Source organism: Schistocerca americana, chromosome 10 (genome assembly GCF_021461395.2).
Source record: "Schistocerca americana isolate TAMUIC-IGC-003095 chromosome 10, iqSchAmer2.1, whole genome shotgun sequence".
Taxonomy (NCBI): domain Eukaryota; kingdom Metazoa; phylum Arthropoda; class Insecta; order Orthoptera; family Acrididae; genus Schistocerca; species Schistocerca americana.
The window spans coordinates 43,201,278-43,221,188 of record NC_060128.1 but is presented as its reverse complement, the minus strand read 5'-3'; positions in this window follow the sequence as shown (position 1 = coordinate 43,221,188).

Genomic DNA, 19,911 nt, shown 5'->3' with positions numbered 1-19,911 from the left:
CTTGCACTTAAGTCGGCATTGTGCCTTTTGTATAAAATTCGGATGCAATTTCTGTGTTTCATCGTCAATAAGAAGGTCCAAGGGATACAGTAAACCTGAAGTGAAGCATCGGAATCTAAAACTGGCCTCACAGGAGAGGTTCAAATCATAGAATGTTAGAGTGTCAGTCCTCTTGTACTTAAGTCGGCATTGTGACTTTTGTATTAAATTCGGATGCAATTTCTGTGTTTCATCGTCAATAAGAAGGTCCAAGGGATACAGAAAACCTTAAGTTAAGCATCGGAATCTAAAACTGACTCACAGGAGAGGTTCTAATCATAGAAAGTTAGAGTGTCAGTCCTCTTGTACTTAAGTCGGCATTGTGACTTTGTATTAAATTCGGATGCAGTTTCTGTGTTTCATCGTCAATAAGAAGGTCCAAGGGATACAGTAAACCTGAAGTGAAGCATCGGAATCTAAAACTGGACTCACAGGAGAGGTTCAAATCATAGTAAGTTAGAGTGTCAGTCCTCTTGTACTTCAGTCGGCATTGTGCCTTGTGTATTAAATTCGGACGCAGTTTCTGCGCTTCATCGTCAATAAGATCGTCCAAGGTGTACAGTAAACCTGACGTGAAGCATCGGAATCTAAAACTGGACTCACAGGAGAGGTTCAAATCATAGAAAGTGAGAATGTCAGTCCGCTTGTACTTAGGTCGGCATTGTGACTTTTGTATTAAATACGGATGCAATTTCTGTGTTTCATCGTCAATAAGAATTTCCAAGGGATACAGAAAACCTTAAGTTAAGCATCGGAATCCAAAACTGGACTCACAGGAGTGGTTCAAATCATAGAAACTTAGCGTGTCAGTCCTCTTGTACTTAAGTCGGCATTGTGACTTTTGTAATTAATTCGGGTGCAATTTCTGTGTTTCATCGTCAATAAGAAGGTCCAAGGGATACAGTAAACCTGAAGTGAAGCATTGGAATAAAAAAAACTGGACTCACAGGAGAGGTTCAAATCATAGAAAGTTAGAGTGTCAGTCCTCTTGTACTTAAGTCGGCATTGTGACTTTTGTATTAAATTCGGATGTAATTTCTGTGCTTAATCGTCAATAAGAAGGTCCAAGGGATACAGTAAACCTGAAGTGAAGCATCGGAATCTAAAACTGTACTCACTGGAGAGGTTCAAATCATAGACAGTTAGAGTATAAGTCCTCTTGTACTTAAGTCGGCATTGTGAATTTTGTATTAAATTCGGATGCAATTTCTGTGTTTCATCGTCAAAAAGAATGTCCAAGGGATACAGTAAACCTGAAGTGAAGCATCGGAATCTAAAACTGGACTCACAGGAGAGGTTCAAATCATAGACAGTTAGAGTGTCAGTCCGCTTGTACTTAAGTCGGCATTGTGATTTTTGTATTAAATTCGGATGCAATTTCTGTGTTTCATTGTCAATACGAAGGTCCTAGGGATACAGCCAACCTGAAGTGATGCATCGGAATCTATAACTGGACTCACAGGAGAGGTTCAATTCATAGAAAGTTAGAGTGTCAGTTCTCTAGTACTTAAGTCGGCATTGTGCCTTTTGTATTAAATTCGGATACAATTTCTGTGTTTCATCGTCAGTAAAAAGGTCCAAGAGATACAGTAAACCTGAAGTGAAGAATCGGAATCGAGAACTGGACTCACAGGAGAAATTCAAATCATAGAAAGTTAGAGTGTCAGTCCACTTGTACTTAAGTCGGCATTGTGACTTTTGTATTCAATTCGGATGCAATTTCTGTGTTTCATCGTCAATACGAAGGTCCAAGGAATACAGTAAACCTGAAGTGAAGCATCGGAATAAAAAAAACTGGACTTACAGGAGAGGTTTAAATCATAGAACGTTAGAGTTACAGTCCTCTTGTACTTAAGACGGCATTGTGAGTTTTGTATTAAATTCGGATGCAATTTCTGTGTTTCATCGTCAATAAGAAGGTCCAAGGGATACAGTAAACCTGAAGTGAAGGATCGGAATCTAAATCTGGACTCACAAGAGAGGTTTAAATCATAGAAAGTTAGAGTGTCAGTCCTCTTGTACTTAAGTCGGCATTGTGGCAATTGTATTAAATTCGGATGCAATTTCTGTGTTTCATCGTCAATAAGAAGGTCCAAGGGATATAGTAAACCTGAAGTGAAGCATCGGAATCTAAAACTGGACTCACAGGAGAGGTTCGAATAATAGAAAGTTAGAGTGTCAGTCCTCTTGTACTTAAGTCGGCATTGTGCCTTTTGTATTAAATTCGGATGCAATTTCTGTGTTTCATCGTCCATAAGAAGGCCCAAGGAATACAGTAACCCTGATGTGAAGCATCGGAATCTAAATCTAAACTCACAGGAGGGGTTCCAATCATAGAAAGTTATAGTGTCATTCCGCTTGTACTTAGGTCGGCATTGTGACTTTTGTATCACGTTCGTACGCAATTTCTGTGTTTCATCGTCAATAAGAAGGTCCAAGGGATACAGTTAACCTGAAGTGAAGCATCGTAATCTAACACTGGACTCACAGAAGAGGTTCAAATCATAGACAGTTAGAGTGTCAGTCCACTTGTACTTAAGTCGGCATTGTGACTTTTGTATTAAATTCGGATGCAATTTCTGTGTTTCATCGTCAACACGAAGGTCCAAGTGATACAGTCAACCTGAAGTGATTCATCGGAATCTAAAACTGGACTCACAGGAGAGGTTCAATTCATAGAAAGTTAGAGTGTCGGTCCGCTTGTACCTAAGTCGGCTTTGTGCCTTTTGTATTAAATTCGGATGCAATTTCTGTGTTTCATCGTCAATAAGAAGGTCCAAGGGATACAGTAAACCTGAAGTGAAGCATCGGAATCTAAAACTGGACTCATAGGAGAGGTTCAAATCATAGTAAATTAGAGTGTCAGTCCTCTTGTACTAGTGTCGGCATTGTGACTTTTGTATTACTTTCGTATGCAATTTCTGTGTTTCATCGTCAATAAGTAGGTCCAAGGAATACAGTAAACCTGAAGTGAAGCATCGGAATCGAAAACTGGATTCACAGGAGTGGTTCAAATCACAGACACTTAGAGTGTCAGTCCACTTGTACTTAAGTCGGCATTGTGACTTTTGTATTAAATTCGGATGCAATTTCTATGTTTCATCGTCAATACGAAGGTCCTAGGGATACAGTCAACCTGAAGTGATGCATCGGAATCTATAACTGGACTCACAGGAGAGGTTCAATTCATATAAAGTTAGAGTGTCAGTTCTCTAGCACTTAAGTCGGTATTGTGCCTTTTGTATTAAATTCGGGTACAATTTCTGTGTTTCATCGTCAATAAAAAGGTCCAAGGGATACAGTAAACCTGAAGTGAAGCATCGGAATCGAGAACTGGACTCACAGGACAGGTTCAAATCATAGAAAGTTAGAGTGTCAGTCCACTTGTACTTAAGTCGGCATTGTGAATTTTGTATTCAATTCGGATGCAATTTCTGTGTTTCATCGTCAATAAGAAGGTCCAAGGAATACAGTAAACCTGAAGTGAAGCAACTGAATAAAAAAAACTGGACTTACAGGAGAGGTTCAAATCATAGAACGTTAGAGTTACAGTCCTCTTGTACTTAAGTCGGCATTGTGAGTTTTGTATTAAATTCGGATGCAATTTCTGTGTTTCATCGTCAATAAGAAGGTCCAAGGGATACAGTAAACCTGAAGTGAAGCATCGGAATCTAAAACTGGACTCATTGGAGAGGTTCAAATCATAGTACGTTAGAGTGTCAGTCCTCTTGTACTAGTGTCGGCATTGTGACTTTTGTATTAATTTCGTATGCAATTTCTGTGTTTCGTCGTCAATAAGTAGGTCCAAGGAATACAGTAAACCTGAAGTGAAGCATCGGAATCGAAAACTGGATTCACAGGAGAGGTTCAAATCATAGACAGTTAGAGTGTCAGTCCACTTGTACTTAAGTCGGCATTGTGACTTTTGTATTAAATTCGGATGCAATTTCTGTGTTTCATCGTCAATACGAAGGTCCTAGGGATACAGTCAACCTGAAGTGATGCATCGGAATCTATAACTGGACTCACCGGAGAGGTTCAATTCATAGAAAGTTAGAGTGTCAGTTCTCTAGTACTGAAGTCGGCATTGTGCCTTTTGTATTAAATTCGGTTACAATTTCTGTGTTTCATCGTCAATAAAAAGGTCCAAGGAATACAGTAAACCTGAAGTGAAGCATCGGAATCGAGAACTGGACTCACAGGAGAGGTTCAAATCATAGAAAGTTAGAGTGTCAGTCCACTTGTACTTAAGTCGGCATTGTGAATTTTGTATTCAATTCGGATGCAATTTCTGTGTTTCATCGTCAATAAGAAGGTCCAAGGAATACAGTAAACCTGAAGTGAAGCAACTGAATAAAAAAAACTGGACTTACAGGAGAGGTTCAAATCATAGAACGTTAGAGTTACAGTCCTCTTGTACTTAAGTCGGCATTGTGAGTTTTGTATTAAATTCGGATGCAATTTCTGTGTTACATCGTCAATAAAAAGGTCCAAGGGATACAGTAAACCTGAAGTGAAGCATCGGAATCTAAAACTGGAATCATAGGGGAGGTTGAAATCATTGTATGTTAGAGTGTCAGTCCTCTTGTAATTAAGTCGGCATTGTGACTTTTGTATTAAATTCGAATGCAATTTCTGTGTTTCATCGTCAATAAGAATGTCCAAGGGATACAGTAAACCTGAAGTGAAGCATCGGAATCTAAAACTGGACTCACAAGAGATGTTCAAATCATAGAAAGTTAGAGTGTCAGTCCTCTTGTACTTAAGTCGGCATTGTGCGTTTTGTATTAAATTCGGATGCAATTTCTGTGTTTCATCGTTAGTAAGAAGGTCCAAGGGATACAGTAAACCTGAAGTGAAGCATCGGAAACTAAAACTGCACTCACAGGAGAGGTTCAAATCATAGATTGTTAGAGTGTCAGTCCTCTTGTACTTCAGTCGGCATTGTGACTTTTGTATTGACTTCGGATGCAATTTCTGTGATTCAACGTCAAGAAGAAGGTACAAGGCATACAGTAAACCTGAAGTGAAGCATCGGAATCTAACACTGGACTCACAAGAGAGGTTTAAATCATAGAAAGTTAGAGTGTCAGTCCTCTTGTACTTAAGTCGGCATTGTGGCAATTGTATTAAATTCGGATGCAATTTCTGTGTTTCATCGTCAATAAGAAGGTCCAAGGGATATAGTAAACCTGAAGTGAAGCATCGGAATCTAAAACTGGACTCACAGGAGAGGTTCGAATAATAGAAAGTTAGAGTGTCAGTCCTCTTGTACTTAAGGCGGCATTGTGCCTTTTGTATTAAATTCGGATGCAATTTCTGTGTTTCATCGTCCATAAGAAGGCCCACGGAATACAGTAAACCTGATGTGAAGCATCGGAATCTAAAGCTAAACTCACAGGAGAGGTTCCAATCATAGAAAGTTAGAGTGTCATTCCGCTTGTACTTAGGTCGGCATTGTGACTTTTGTATCATGTTCTTACGCAATTTCTGTGTTTCATCGTCAATAAGAAGGTCCAAGGGATACAGTTAACCTGAAGTGAAGCATCGTAATCTAAAACTGGACTCACAGGAGAGCTTCAAATCATAGACAGTTAGAGTGTCAGTCCACTTGTACTTAAGTCGGCATTGTGACTTTTGTATTAAATTCGGATGCAATTTCTGTGTTTCATCGTCAATACGAAGGTCCTAGGGATACAGTCAACCTGAAGTGATGCATCGGAATCTAAAACTGGACTCACAGGAGAGGTTCAAATCATAGAAAGTTATAGTTACAGTCCTCTTGTACTTAAGTCGGCATTGTGAGTTTTGTATTAAATTCGGATGCAATTTCTGTGTTTCATCGTCAATAAGAAGGGCCAAGGGATACAGTAAACCTGAAGTGAAGCATCGGAATCAAAAACTGGACTCATAGGAGAGGTTCAAATCATAGTAAGTTAGAGTGTCAGTCCTCTTGTACTAGTGTCGGCATTATGACTTTTGTATTACTTTCGTATGCAATTTCTGTGTTTCATCGTCAATAAGTAGGTCCAAGGAATACAGTAAACCTGAAGTGAAGCATCGGAATCTAAAACTGGACTCACAGGAGAGGTTCAAATCATAGAAAGTTAGAGTGTCAGTCCTCTTGTACTTAAGTTGGCATTGTGACTTTGTATTAAATTCGGATGCAATTTCTGTGTTTCATCGTAAATAAGAAGGTCCAAGGGATACAGTAAACCTGAAGTGAAGCATCGGAATCTAAAACTGGACTCACAGGAGAGGTTCAAATCATAGTAAGTTAGAGTGTCACTCCTCTTGTACGTAAGTCGGCATTGTGCCTCGTGTATTAAATTCGGACGCAATTTCTGTGCTTCATCGTCAATAAGATCGTCCAAGGTGTACAGTAAACCTGAAGTGAAGCATCGGAATCTAAAACTGGACTCACAGGAGAGGTTCAAATCATAGAAAGTGAGAATTTCAGTCCTCTTGTACTTAAGTCGACATTGTGACTTTTGTATTAAATTCGGATCCAATTTCTGTGTTTCATCGTCAATAAGAAGGTCCAAGGGATATAGTAAACCTGAAGTGAACCACCGGAATCGAAAACCGGACTCACAGGAAGGGTTCAAATCATAGAAAGTTAGCGTGTCAGTCCTCTTTTACTTAAGTCGGGATTGTGACTTTTGTATTAAATTCGGATGCAAATTCAGTGTTTCATCGTCAATAAGAAGGTCCAAGGGATACAGTAAACCTGAAGTGAAGCATCGGAATAAAAAAAACTGGACTCACAGGAGAGGTTCAAATCATAGAAAGTTAGAGTGTCAGTCCTCTTGTACTTAAGTCGGCATTGTGACTTTTGTATTAAATTCGGATGCAATTTCTGTGCTTAATCGTCAATAAGAAGGTCCAAGGGATACTGTAAACCTGAAGTGAAGCATCGGAATCTAAAACTGGACTAACTGGAGAGGTTCAAATCATAGAAAGTTAGAGTATTAGTCCTCTTGTACTTAAGTCGGCATTGTGCCTTTTGTATTAAATTCGGATGCAATTTCTGTGTCTCATCGTCAATACGAAGGGCCAAGGCATACAGTAAACCTGAAGTGAAGCATCGGAATCGAAAACTGGGCTCCTAGGAGAGGTTCAAATCATAGAAATTGAGAGCGTCAGTCTTCTTGTACTTAAGTCGACATTGTGACTTTAATATTAAATTCGGATGCAATTTCTGTGTTTCATCGTCAATAAGAAGGTCCAAGGGATACAGTAAACCTGAAGTGAACCATCAGAATCGAAAACTGGACTCACAGCAGAGGTTCAAATCATAGAAAGTTAGAGTGTAAGTCCTCTTGTACTTAAGTCGGCATTGTGACTTTTGTATTAAATTCGGATGCAATTTCTGTGTTTCATCGTCAATAAGATGGTCCAAGGGATACAGTAAACCTGAAGTGAAGCATCAGAATAAAAAAAACTGGACTCACAGGAGAGGTTCAAATCATAGAAAATTAGAGTTACAGTCCTCTTGTACTTACGTCGGCATTGTGACTTTTGTATTAAATTCGGATGCAATTTCTGTGTTTCATCGTCTATAAGAAGGTCCAAGGGATACAGTAAACCTGAAGTGAAGCATCGGAAACTAAAACTGGACTCACAGGAGAGGTTCAAATCATAGAAAGTTAGAGTGTTAGTCCTCTTGCACTTAAGTCGGCATTGTGCCTTTTGTATAAAATTCGGATGCAATTTCTGTGTTTCATCGTCAATAAGAAGGTCCAAGGGATACAGTAAACCTGAAGTGAAGTATCGGAATCTAAAACTGGCCTCACAGGAGAGGTTCAAATCATAGAATGTTAGAGTGTCAGTCCTCTTGTGCTTAAGTCGGCATTGTGACTTTTGTATTAAATTCGGATGCAATTTCTGTGTTTCATCGTCAATAAGAAGGTCCAAGGGATACAGAAAACCTTAAGTTAAGCATCGGAATCTAAAACTGACTCACAGGAGAGGTTCTAATCATAGAAAGTTAGAGTGTCAGTCCTCTTGTACTTAAGTCGGCATTGTGACTTTGTATTAAATTCGGATGCAATTTCTGTGTTTCATCGTCAATAAGAAGGTCCAAGGGATACGGTAAACCTGAAGTGAAGCATCGGAATCTAAAACTGGACTCACAGCAGAGGTTCAAATCATAGAAAGTTAGAGTGTCAGTCCTCTTGTACTTCAGTCGGCATTGTGCCTTGTGTATTAAATTCGGACGCAGTTTCTGTGCTTCATCGTCAATAAGATCGTCCAAGGTGTACAGTAAACCTGAAGTGAAGCATCGGAATCTAAAACTGGACTCACAGGAGAGGTTCAAATCATAGAAAGTGAGAATGTTAGTCCGCTTGTACTTAAGTCGGCATTGTGACTTTTGTATTAAATACGGATGCAATTTCTGTGTTTCATCGTCAATAAGAATTTCCAAGGGATACAGAAAACCTTAAGTTAAGCATCGGAATCCAAAACTGGACTCACAGGAGTGGTTCAAATCATAGAAACTTAGCGTGTCAGTCCTCTTGTACTTAAGTCGGCATTGTGACTTTTGTAATTAATTCGGGTGCAATTTCTGTGTTTCATCGTCAATAAGAAGGTCCAAGGGATACAGTAAACCTGAAGTGAAGCATTGGAATAAAAAAAACTGGACTCACAGGAGAGGTTCAAATCATAGAAAGTTAGAGTGTCAGTCCTCTTGTACTTAAGTCGGCATTGTGACTTTTGTATTAAATTCGGATGCAATTTCTGTGCTTAATCGTCAATAAGAAGGTCCAAGGGATACAGTAAACCTGAAGTGAAGCATCGGAATCTAAAACTGTACTCACTGGAGAGGTTCAAATCATAGACAGTTAGAGTATAAGTCCTCTTGTACTTAAGTCGGCATTGTGAATTTTGTATTAAATTCGGATGCAATTTCTGTGTTTCATCGTCAAAAAGAATGTCCAAGGGATACAGTAAACCTGAAGTGAAGCATCGGAATCTAAAACTGGACTCACAGGAGAGGTTCAAATCATAGACAGTTAGAGTGTCAGTCCACTTGTACTTAAGTCGGCATTGTGATTTTTGTATTAAATTCGGATGCAATTTCTGTGTTTCATTGTCAATACGAAGGTCCTAGGGATACAGCCAACCTGAAGTGATGCATCGGAATCTATAACTGGACTCACAGGAGAGGTTCAATTCATAGAAAGTTAGAGTGTCAGTTCTCTAGTACTTAAGTCGGCATTGTGCCTTTTGTATTAAATTCGGATACAATTTCTGTGTTTCATCGTCAGTAAAAAGGTCCAAGAGATACAGTAAACCTGAAGTGAAGAATCGGAATCGAGAACTGGACTCACAGGAGAAATTCAAATCATAGAAAGTTAGAGTGTCAGTCCACTTGTACTTAAGTCGGCATTGTGACTTTTGTATTCAATTCGGATGCAATTTCTGTGTTTCATCGTCAATACGAAGGTCCAAGGAATACAGTAAACCTGAAGTGAAGCATCGGAATAAAAAAAACTGGACTTACAGGAGAGGTTCAAATCATAGAACGTTAGAGTTACAGTCCTCTTGTACTTAAGACGGCATTGTGAGTTTTGTATTAAATTCGGATGCAATTTCTGTGTTTCATCGTCAATAAGAAGGTCCAAGGGATACAGTAAACCTGAAGTGAAGGATCGGAATCTAAATCTGGACTCACAAGAGAGGTTTAAATCATAGAAAGTTAGAGTGTCAGTCCTCTTGTACTTAAGTCGGCATTGTGGCAATTGTATTAAATTCGGATGCAATTTCTGTGTTTCATCGTCAATAAGAAGGTCCAAGGGATATAGTAAACCTGAAGTGAAGCATCGGAATCTAAAACTGGACTCACAGTAGAGGTTCGAATAATAGAAAGTTAGAGTGTCAGTCCTCTTGTACTTAAGTCGGCATTGTGCCTTTTGTATTAAATTCGGATGCAATTTCTGTGTTTCATCGTCCATAAGAAGGCCCAAGGAATACAGTAACCCTGATGTGAAGCATCGGAATCTAAATCTAAACTCACAGGAGGGGTTCCAATCATAGAAAGTTATAGTGTCATTCCGCTTGTACTTAGGTCGGCATTGTGACTTTTGTATCACGTTCGTATGCAATTTCTGTGTTTCATCGTCAATAAGAAGGTCCAAGGGATACAGTTAACCTGAAGTGAAGCATCGTAATCTAACACTGGACTCACAGGAGAGGTTCAAATCATAGACAGTTAGAGTGTCAGTCCACTTGTACTTAAGTCGGCATTGTGACTTTTGTATTAAATTCGGATGCAATTTCTGTGTTTCATCGTCAACACGAAGGTCCAAGAGATACAGTCAACCTGAAGTGATGCATCGGAATCTATAACTGGACTCACAGGAGAGGTTCAATTCATAGAAAGTTAGAGTGTCAGTTCTCTAGTACTGAAGTCGGCATTGTGCCTTTTGTATTAAATTCGGTTACAATTTCTGTGTTTCATCGTCAATAAAAAGGTCCAAGGGATACAGTAAACCTGAAGTGAAGCATCGGAATCGAGAACTGGACTCACAGGAGAGGTTCAAATCATAGAAAGTTAGAGTGTCAGTCCACTTGTACTTAAGTCGGCATTGTGAATTTTGTATTCAATTCGGAAGCAATTTCTGTGTTTCATCGTCAATAAGAAGGTCCAAGGAATACAGTAAACCTGAAGTGAAGCAACTGAATAAAAAAAACTGGACTTACAGGAGAGGTTCAAATCATAGAACGTTAGAGTTACAGTCCTCTTGTACTTAAGTCGGCATTGTGAGTTTTGTATTAAATTCGGATGCAATTTCTGTGTTTCATCGTCAATAAGAAGGGCCAAGGGATACAGTAAACCTGAAGTGAAGCATCGGAATCTAAAACTGGACTCATAGGAGAGGTTCAAATCATAGTAAGTTAGAGTGTCAGTCCTCTTGTACTAGTGTCGGCATTATGACTTTTGTATTACTTTCGTATGCAATTTCTGTGTTTCATCGTCAATAAGTAGGTCCAAGGAATACAGTAAACCTGAAGTGAAGCATCGGAATCGAAAATGGGATTCACAGGAGACGTTCAAATCATAGACAGTTAGAGTGTCAGTCAACTTGTACTTAAGTCGGCATTGTGACTTTTGTATTAAATTCGGATGCAATTTCTGTGTTTCATCGTCAATACGAAGGTCCTAGGGATACAGTCAACCTGAAGTGATGCATCGGAATCTATAACTGGACTCACAGGAGAGGTTCAATTCATATAAAGTTAGTGTGTCAGTTCTCTAGTACTTAAGTCTGCATTGTACCTTTTGTGTTAAATTCGGGTACAATTTCTGTGTTTCATCGTCAATAAAAAGGTCCAAGGGATACAGTAAACCTGAAGTGAAGCATCGGAATCGAGAACTGGACTCACAGGAGAGGTTCAAATCATAGAAAGTTAGAGTGTCAGTCCACTTGTACTGAAGTCGGCATTGTGAATTTTGTATTCAATTCGGATGCAATTTCTGTGTTTCATCGTCAATAAGAAGGTCCAAGGAATACAGTAAACCTGAAGTGAAGCAACTGAATAAAAAAAACTGGACTTACAGGAGAGGTTCAAATCATAGAACGTTAGAGTTACAGTCCTCTTGTACTTAAGTCGGAATTGTGAGTTTTGTATTAAATTCGGATGCAATTTCTGTGTTTCATCGTCAATAAGAAGGTCCAAGGGATACAGTAAACCTGAAGTGAAGCATCGGAATCTAAAACTGGACTCACAGGAGAGGTTGAAAACATTGTATGTTAGAGTGTCAGTCCTCTTGTAATTAAGTCGGCATTGTGACTTTTGTATTAAATTCGAATGCAATATCTGTGTTTCATCGTCAATAAGAATGTCCAAGGGATACAGTAAACCTGAAGTGAAGCATCTGAATCTAAAACTGGACTCACAAGAGATGTTCAAATCATAGAAAGTTAGAGTGTCAGTCCTCTTGCACTTAAGTGGGCATTGTGCGTTTTGTATTAAATTCGGATGCAATGTCTGTGTTTCATCGTTAGTAAGAAGGTCCAAGGGATACAGTAAACCTGAAGTGAAGCATCGGAAACTAAAACTGCACTCACAGGAGAGGTTCAAATCATAGATTGTTAGAGTGTCAGTCCTCTTGTACTTCAGTCGGCATTGTGACTTTTGTATTGAATTCGGATGCAATTTCTGTGTTTCATCGTCAAGAAGAAGGTACAAGGCATACAGTAAACCTGAAGTGAAGCATCGGAATCTAACACTGCACTCACAAGAGAGGTTCAAATCATATAAAGTTAGAGTGTCAGTCCTCTTGTTCTTAAGTCGGCATTTTGGCTATTGTATTAAATTCGGATGCAATTTCTGTGTTTCATCGTCAATATGAAGGTCAAAGGGATATAGTAAACCTGATATGAAGCATCGGAAACTATAACTGCACTCACAGGAGAGGTTCAAATCATAGATTGTAAGAGTGTCAGTCCTCTTGTACTTAAGTCGGCATTGTGCCTTTTGTATTAGATTAGGATGCAATTTCTGTGTTTCATCGTTAATAAGGAGGTCCAAGGGATACAGTAAACCTGAAGTGAAGCATCGGAATCTAAAACTGGACTCACAGGAAAGGTTCAAATCATAGAAAGTTAGAGTGTCAGTCCTCTTGTACTTAGGTCGGCATTGCGACATTTGTATTACATTCGGATGCAATTTCTGTGTTTCATCGTCAATAAGAAGGTCCAAGGGATACAGTAAAATTGAAGTGAAGTATCGGAATCTAAAACTGGACTCACAGGAGGGGTTCAAATCATAGAAAGTTAGAGTGTCAGTCCTCTTGTACTTAAGTCGGCATTGTGACTTTTGTGTTAAATTCGGATGCAATTTCTGTGTTTCATCGTCCATAAGAAGGCCCAAGGAATACAGTAAACCTGAAGTGAAGCATCGGAATCTAACACTGGACTCACAAGAGAGGTTTAAATCATAGAAAGTTAGAGTGTCAGTCCTCTTGTACTTAAGTCGGCATTGTGGCAATTGTATTAAATTCGGATGCAATTTCTGTGTTTCATCGTCAATAAGAAGGTCCAAGGGATATAGAAAACATGAAGTGAAGCATCGGAATCTAAAACTGGACTCACAGGAGAGGTTCGAATAATAGAAAGTTAGAGTGTCAGTCCTCTTGTACTTAAGTCGGCATTGTGCCTTTTGTATTAAATTCGGATGCAATTTCTGTGTTTCATCGTCAATAAGAAGGTCCAAGGGATACAGTAAACCTGATGTGAAGCATCGGAATCTAAAACTGGACTCACAGGAGAGGTTCAAATCATAGAAAGTTAGAGTGTCAGTCCTCTCGTACTTAGGTCGGCATTGTGACATTTGTATTACATTCGGATGCAATTTCTGTGTTTCATCGTCAATAAGAAGGTCCAAGGGATACAGTAAACCTGAAGTGAAGTATCGGAATCTAAAACTGGACTCACAGGAGGGGTTCAAATCATAGAAAGTTAGAGTGTCAGTCCTCTTGTACTTAAGTCGGCATTGTGACTTTTGTGTTAAATTCGGATGCAATTTCTGTGTTTCATCGTCCATAAGAAGGCCCAAGGAATACAGTAAACCTGATGTGGAGCATCGGAATCTAAATCTAAACTCACAGGAGAGGTTCCAATCATAGAAATTTAGAGTGTCATTCCGCTTGTACTTAGGTCGGCATTGTGACTTTTGTATCACGTTCGTACGCAATTTCTGTGTTTCATCGTCAATAAGAAGGTCCAAGGGATACAGTTAACCTGAAGTGAAGCATCGTAATCTAAAACTGGACTCACAGGAGAGGTTCAAATCATAGACAGTTAGAGTGTTAGTCCACTTGTACTTAAGTCGGCATTGTGACTTTTGTATTAAATTCGGATGCAATTTCTGTGTTTCATCGTCAATACGAAGGTCCAAGGGATACAGTCAACCTGAAGTGATGCATCGGAATCTAAAACTGGACTCACAGGAGAGGTTCATATCATAGAAAGTTAGAGTTACAGTCCTCTTGTACTTAAGTCGGCATTGTGAGTTTTGTATTAAATTCGGATGCAATTTCTGTGTTTCATCGTCAAAAAGAATGTCCAAGGGATACAGTAAACCTAAAGTGAAGCATCGGAATCTAAAACTGGACTCACAGGAGGGGTTCAATTCATAGAAAGTTAGAGTGTCAGTCCGCTTGTACCTGAGTCGGCATTGTGCCTTTTGTATTAAATTCGGATGCAATTTCTGTGTTTCATCGTCAATAAGAAGGTCCAAGGGATACAGTAAACCTGAAGTGAAGCATCGGAATCTAAAACTGGACTCATAGGAGAGGTTCAAATCATAGTAAGTTAGAGCGTCAGTCCCCTTGTACTAGTGTCGGCATTTTGACTTTTGTATTACTTTCGTATGCAATTTCTGTGTTTCATCGTCAATAAGTAGGTCCAAGGAATACAGTAAACCTGAAGTGAAGCATCGGAATCGAAAACTGGATTCACAGGAGAGGTTCAAATCATAGACAGTTAGAGTGTCAGTCCACTTGTACTTAAGTCGGCATTGTGACTTTTGTATTAAATTAGGATGCAATTTCTGTGTTTCATCGTCAATACGAAGGTCCTAGGGATACAGTCAACCTGAAGTGATGCATCGGAATCTATAACTGGACTCACAGGAGAGATTCAATTCACAGAAAGTTAGAGTGTCAGTTCTCTAGTACTTAAGTCGGCATTGTGCCCTTTGTATTAAATTCGGGTACAATTTCAGTTTTTCATCGTCAATAAAAAGGTCCAAGGGATACAGTAAACCTGAAGTGAAGCATCGGAATCGAGAACTGGACTCACAGGAGAGGTTCAAATCATAGAAAGTTAGAGTGTCAGTCCACTTGTACTTAAGTCGGCATTGTGAATTTTGTATTCAATTCGGAAGCAATTTCTGTGTTTCATCGTCAATAAGAAGGTCCAAGGAATACAGTAAACCTGAAGTGAAGCAACTGAATAAAAAAAACTGGACTTACAGGAGAGGTTCAAATTATAGAACGTTAGAGTTACAGTCCTCTTGTACTTGAGTCGGCATTGTGAGTTTTGTATTAAATTCGGATGCAATTTCTGTGTTTCATCGTCAATAAGAAGGGCCAAGGGATACAGTAAACCTGAAGTGAAGCATCGGAATCTAAAACTGGACTCATAGGAGAGGTTCAAATCATAGTAAGTTAGAGTGTCAGTCCTCTTGTACTAGTGTCGGCATTATGACTTTTGTATTACTTTCGTATGCAATTTCTGTGTTTCATCGTCAATAAGTAGGTCCAAGGAATACAGTAAACCTGAAGTGAAGCATCGGAATCGAAAATGGGATTCACAGGAGACGTTCAAATCATAGACAGTTAGAGTGTCAGTCAACTTGTACTTAAGTCGGCATTGTGACTTTTGTATTAAATTCGGATGCAATTTCTGTGTTTCATCGTCAATACGAAGGTCCTAGGGATACAGTCAACCTGAAGTGATGCATCGGAATCTATAACTGGACTCACAGGAGAGGTTCAATTCATATAAAGTTAGTGTGTCAGTTCTCTAGTACTTAAGTCTGCATTGTACCTTTTGTGTTAAATTCGGGTACAATTTCTGTGTTTCATCGTCAATAAAAAGGTCCAAGGGATACAGTAAACCTGAAGTGAAGCATCGGAATCGAGAACTGGACTCACAGGAGAGGTTCAAATCATAGAAAGTTAGAGTGTCAGTCCACTTGTACTTAAGTCGGCATTGTGAATTTTGTATTCAATTCGGATGCAATTTCTGTGTTTCATCGTCAATAAGAAGGTCCAAGGAATACAGTAAACCTGAAGTGAAGCAACTGAATAAAAAAAACTGGACTTACAGGAGAGGTTCAAATCATAGAACGTTAGAGTTACAGTCCTCTTGTACTTAAGTCGGAATTGTGAGTTTTGTATTAAATTCGGATGCAATTTCTGTGTTTCATCGTCAATAAGAAGGTCCAAGGGATACAGTAAACCTGAAGTGAAGCATCGGAATCTAAAACTGGACTCATAGGAGAGGTTCAAATCATAGTAAGTTAGAGTGTCAGTCCTCTTGTACTAGTGTCGGCATTGTGACTTTTGTATTACTTTCGTATGCAATTTCTGTGTTTCGTCGTCAATAAGTAGGTCCAAGGAATACAGTAAACCTGAAGTGAAGCAACGGATTCAAAAACTGGATTCACAAGAGAGGTTCAAATCATAGACAGTTAGAGTGTCAGTCCACTTGTACTTAAGTCGGCATTGTTACTTTTGTATTAAATTCGGATGCAATTTCTGTGTTTCATCGTCAATACGAAGGTCCTAGGGATACAGTCAACCTGAAATGATGCATCGGAATCTATAACTGGACTCACAGGAGAGGTTCAATTCATAGAAAGTTAGAGTGTCAGTTCTCTAGTACTTAAGTCGGCATTGTGCCTTTTGTATTAAATTCGGGTTCAATTTCTGTGTTTCATTGTCAAGAAAAGGGTCCAAGGGATACAGTAAACCTGAAGTGAAGCATCGGAATCGAGAACTGGACTCACAGGAGAGGTTCAAATCATAGAAAGTTAGAGTGTAAGTCCACTTGTACTTAAGTCGGCATAGTGAATTTTGTATTCAATTAGGATGCAATTTCTGTGTTTCATCGTCAATAAGAAGGTCCAAGGAATACAGTAAACCTGAAGTGAAGCAACTGAATAAAAAAAACTGGAGTTACAGGAGACGTTCAAATCATAGAACGTTAGAGTTACAGTCCTCTTGTACTTAAGTCGGCATTGTGAGTTTTGTATTAAATTCGGATGCAATTTCTGTGTTTCATCGTCAATAAGAAGGTCCAAGGGATACAGTAAACCTGAAGTGAAGCATCGGAATCTAAAACTGGACTCACAGGAGAGGTTGAAAACATTGTATGTTAGAGTGTCAGTCCTCTTGTAATTAAGTCGGCATTGTGACTTTTGTATTAAATTCGAATGCAATATCTGTGTTTCATCGTCAATAAGAATGTCCAAGGGATACAGTAAACCTGAAGTGAAGCATCTGAATCTAAAACTGGACTCACAAGAGATGTTCAAATCATAGAAAGTTAGAGTGTCAGTCCTCTTGCACTTAAGTGGGCATTGTGCGTTTTGTATTAAATTCGGATGCAATGTCTGTGTTTCATCGTTAGTAAGAAGGTCCAAGGGATACAGTAAACCTGAAGTGAAGCATCGGAATCTAAAACTGCACTCACAGGAGAGGTTCAAATCATAGATTGTTAGAGTGTCAGTCCTCTTGTACTTCAGTCGGCATTGTGACTTTTGTATTGAATTCGGATGCAATTTCTGTGTTTCATCGTCAAGAAGAAGGTACAAGGCATACAGTAAACCTGAAGTGAAGCATCGGAATCTAACACTGCACTCACAAGAGAGGTTCAAATCATATAAAGTTAGAGTGTCAGTCCTCTTGTTCTTAAGTCGGCATTTTGGCTATTGTATTAAATTCGGATGCAATTTCTGTGTTTCATCGTCAATATGAAGGTCCAAGGGATATAGTAAACCTGATATGAAGCATCGGAAACTATAACTGCACTCACAGGAGAGGTTCAAATCATAGATTGTAAGAGTGTCAGTCCTCTTGTACTTAAGTCGGCATTGTGCCTTTTGTATTAGATTAGGATGCAATTTCTGTGTTTCATCGTTAATAAGGAGGTCCAAGGGATACAGTAAACCTGAAGTGAAGCATCGGAATCTAAAACTGGACTCACAGGAAAGGTTCAAATCATAGAAAGTTAGAGTGTCAGTCCTCTTGTACTTAGGTCGGCATTGCGACATTTGTATTACATTCGGATGCAATTTCTGTGTTTCATCGTCAATAAGAAGGTCCAAGGGATACAGTAAAATTGAAGTGAAGTATCGGAATCTAAAACTGGACTCACAGGAGGGGTTCAAATCATAGAAAGTTAGAGTGTCAGTCCTCTTGTACTTAAGTCGGCATTGTGACTTTTGTGTTAAATTCGGATGCAATTTCTGTGTTTCATCGTCCATAAGAAGGCCCAAGGAATACAGTAAACCTGAAGTGAAGCATCGGAATCTAACACTGGACTCACAAGAGAGGTTTAAATCATAGAAAGTTAGAGTGTCAGTCCTCTTGTACTTAAGTCGGCATTGTGGCAATTGTATTAAATTCGGATGCAATTTCTGTGTTTCATCGTCAATAAGAAGGTCCAAGGGATATAGAAAACATGAAGTGAAGCATCGGAATCTAAAACTGGACTCACAGGAGAGGTTCGAATAATAGAAAGTTAGAGTGTCAGTCCTCTTGTACTTAAGTCGGCATTGTGCCTTTTGTATTAAATTCGGATGCAATTTCTGTGTTTCATCGTCAATAAGAAGGTCCAAGGGATACAGTAAACCTGATGTGAAGCATCGGAATCTAAAACTGGACTCACAGGAGAGGTTCAAATCATAGAAAGTTAGAGTGTCAGTCCTCTCGTACTTAGGTCGGCATTGTGACATTTGTATTACATTCGGATGCAATTTCTGTGTTTCATCGTCAATAAGAAGGTCCAAGGGATACAGTAAACCTGAAGTGAAGTATCGGAATCTAAAACTGGACTCACAGGAGGGGTTCAAATCATAGAAAGTTAGAGTGTCAGTCCTCTTGTACTTAAGTCGGCATTGTGACTTTTGTGTTAAATTCGGATGCAATTTCTGTGTTTCATCGTCCATAAGAAGGCCCAAGGAATACAGTAAACCTGATGTGGAGCATCGGAATCTAAATCTAAACTCACAGGAGAGGTTCCAATCATAGAAATTTAGAGTGTCATTCCGCTTGTACTTAGGTCGGCATTGTGACTTTTGTATCACGTTCGTACGCAATTTCTGTGTTTCATCGTCAATAAGAAGGTCCAAGGGATACAGTTAACCTGAAGTGAAGCATCGTAATCTAAAACTGGACTCACAGGAGAGGTTCAAATCATAGACAGTTAGAGTGTTAGTCCACTTGTACTTAAGTCGGCATTGTGACTTTTGTATTAAATTCGGATGCAATTTCTGTGTTTCATCGTCAATACGAAGGTCCAAGGGATACAGTCAACCTGAAGTGATGCATCGGAATCTAAAACTGGACTCACAGGAGAGGTTCATATCATAGAAAGTTAGAGTTACAGTCCTCTTGTACTTAAGTCGGCATTGTGAGTATTGTATTAAATTCGGATGCAATTTCTGTGTTTCATCGTCAAAAAGAATGTCCAAGGGATACAGTAAACCTGAAGTGAAGCATCGGAATCTAAAACTGGACTCACAGGAGGGGTTCAATTCATAGAAAGTTAGAGTGTCAGTCCGCTTGTACCTAAGTCGGCATTGTGCCTTTTGTATTAAATTCGGATGCAATTTCTGTGTTTCATCGTCAATAAGAAGGTCCAAGGGATACAGTAAACCTGAAGTGAAGCATTGGAATCTAAAACTGGACTCATAGGAGAGGTTCAAATCATAGTAAGTTAGAGTGTCAGTCCCCTTGTACTAGTGTCGGCATTTTGACTTTTGTATTACTTTCGTATGCAATTTCTGTGTTTCATCGTCAATAAGTAGGTCCAAGGAATACAGTAAACCTGAAGTGAAGCATCGGAATCGAAAACTGGATTCACAGGAGAGGTTCAAATCATAGACAGTTAGAGTGTCAGTCCACTTGTACTTAAGTCGGCATTGTGACAGTGTATTAAATTAGGATGCAATTTCTGTGTTTCATCGTCAATACGAAGGTCCTAGGGATACAGTCAACCTGAAGTGATGCATCGGAATCTATAACTGGACTCACAGGAGAGATTCAATTCACAGAAAGTTAGAGTGTCAGTTCTCTAGTACTTAAGTCGGCATTGTGCCCTTTGTATTAAATTCGGGTACAATTTCAGT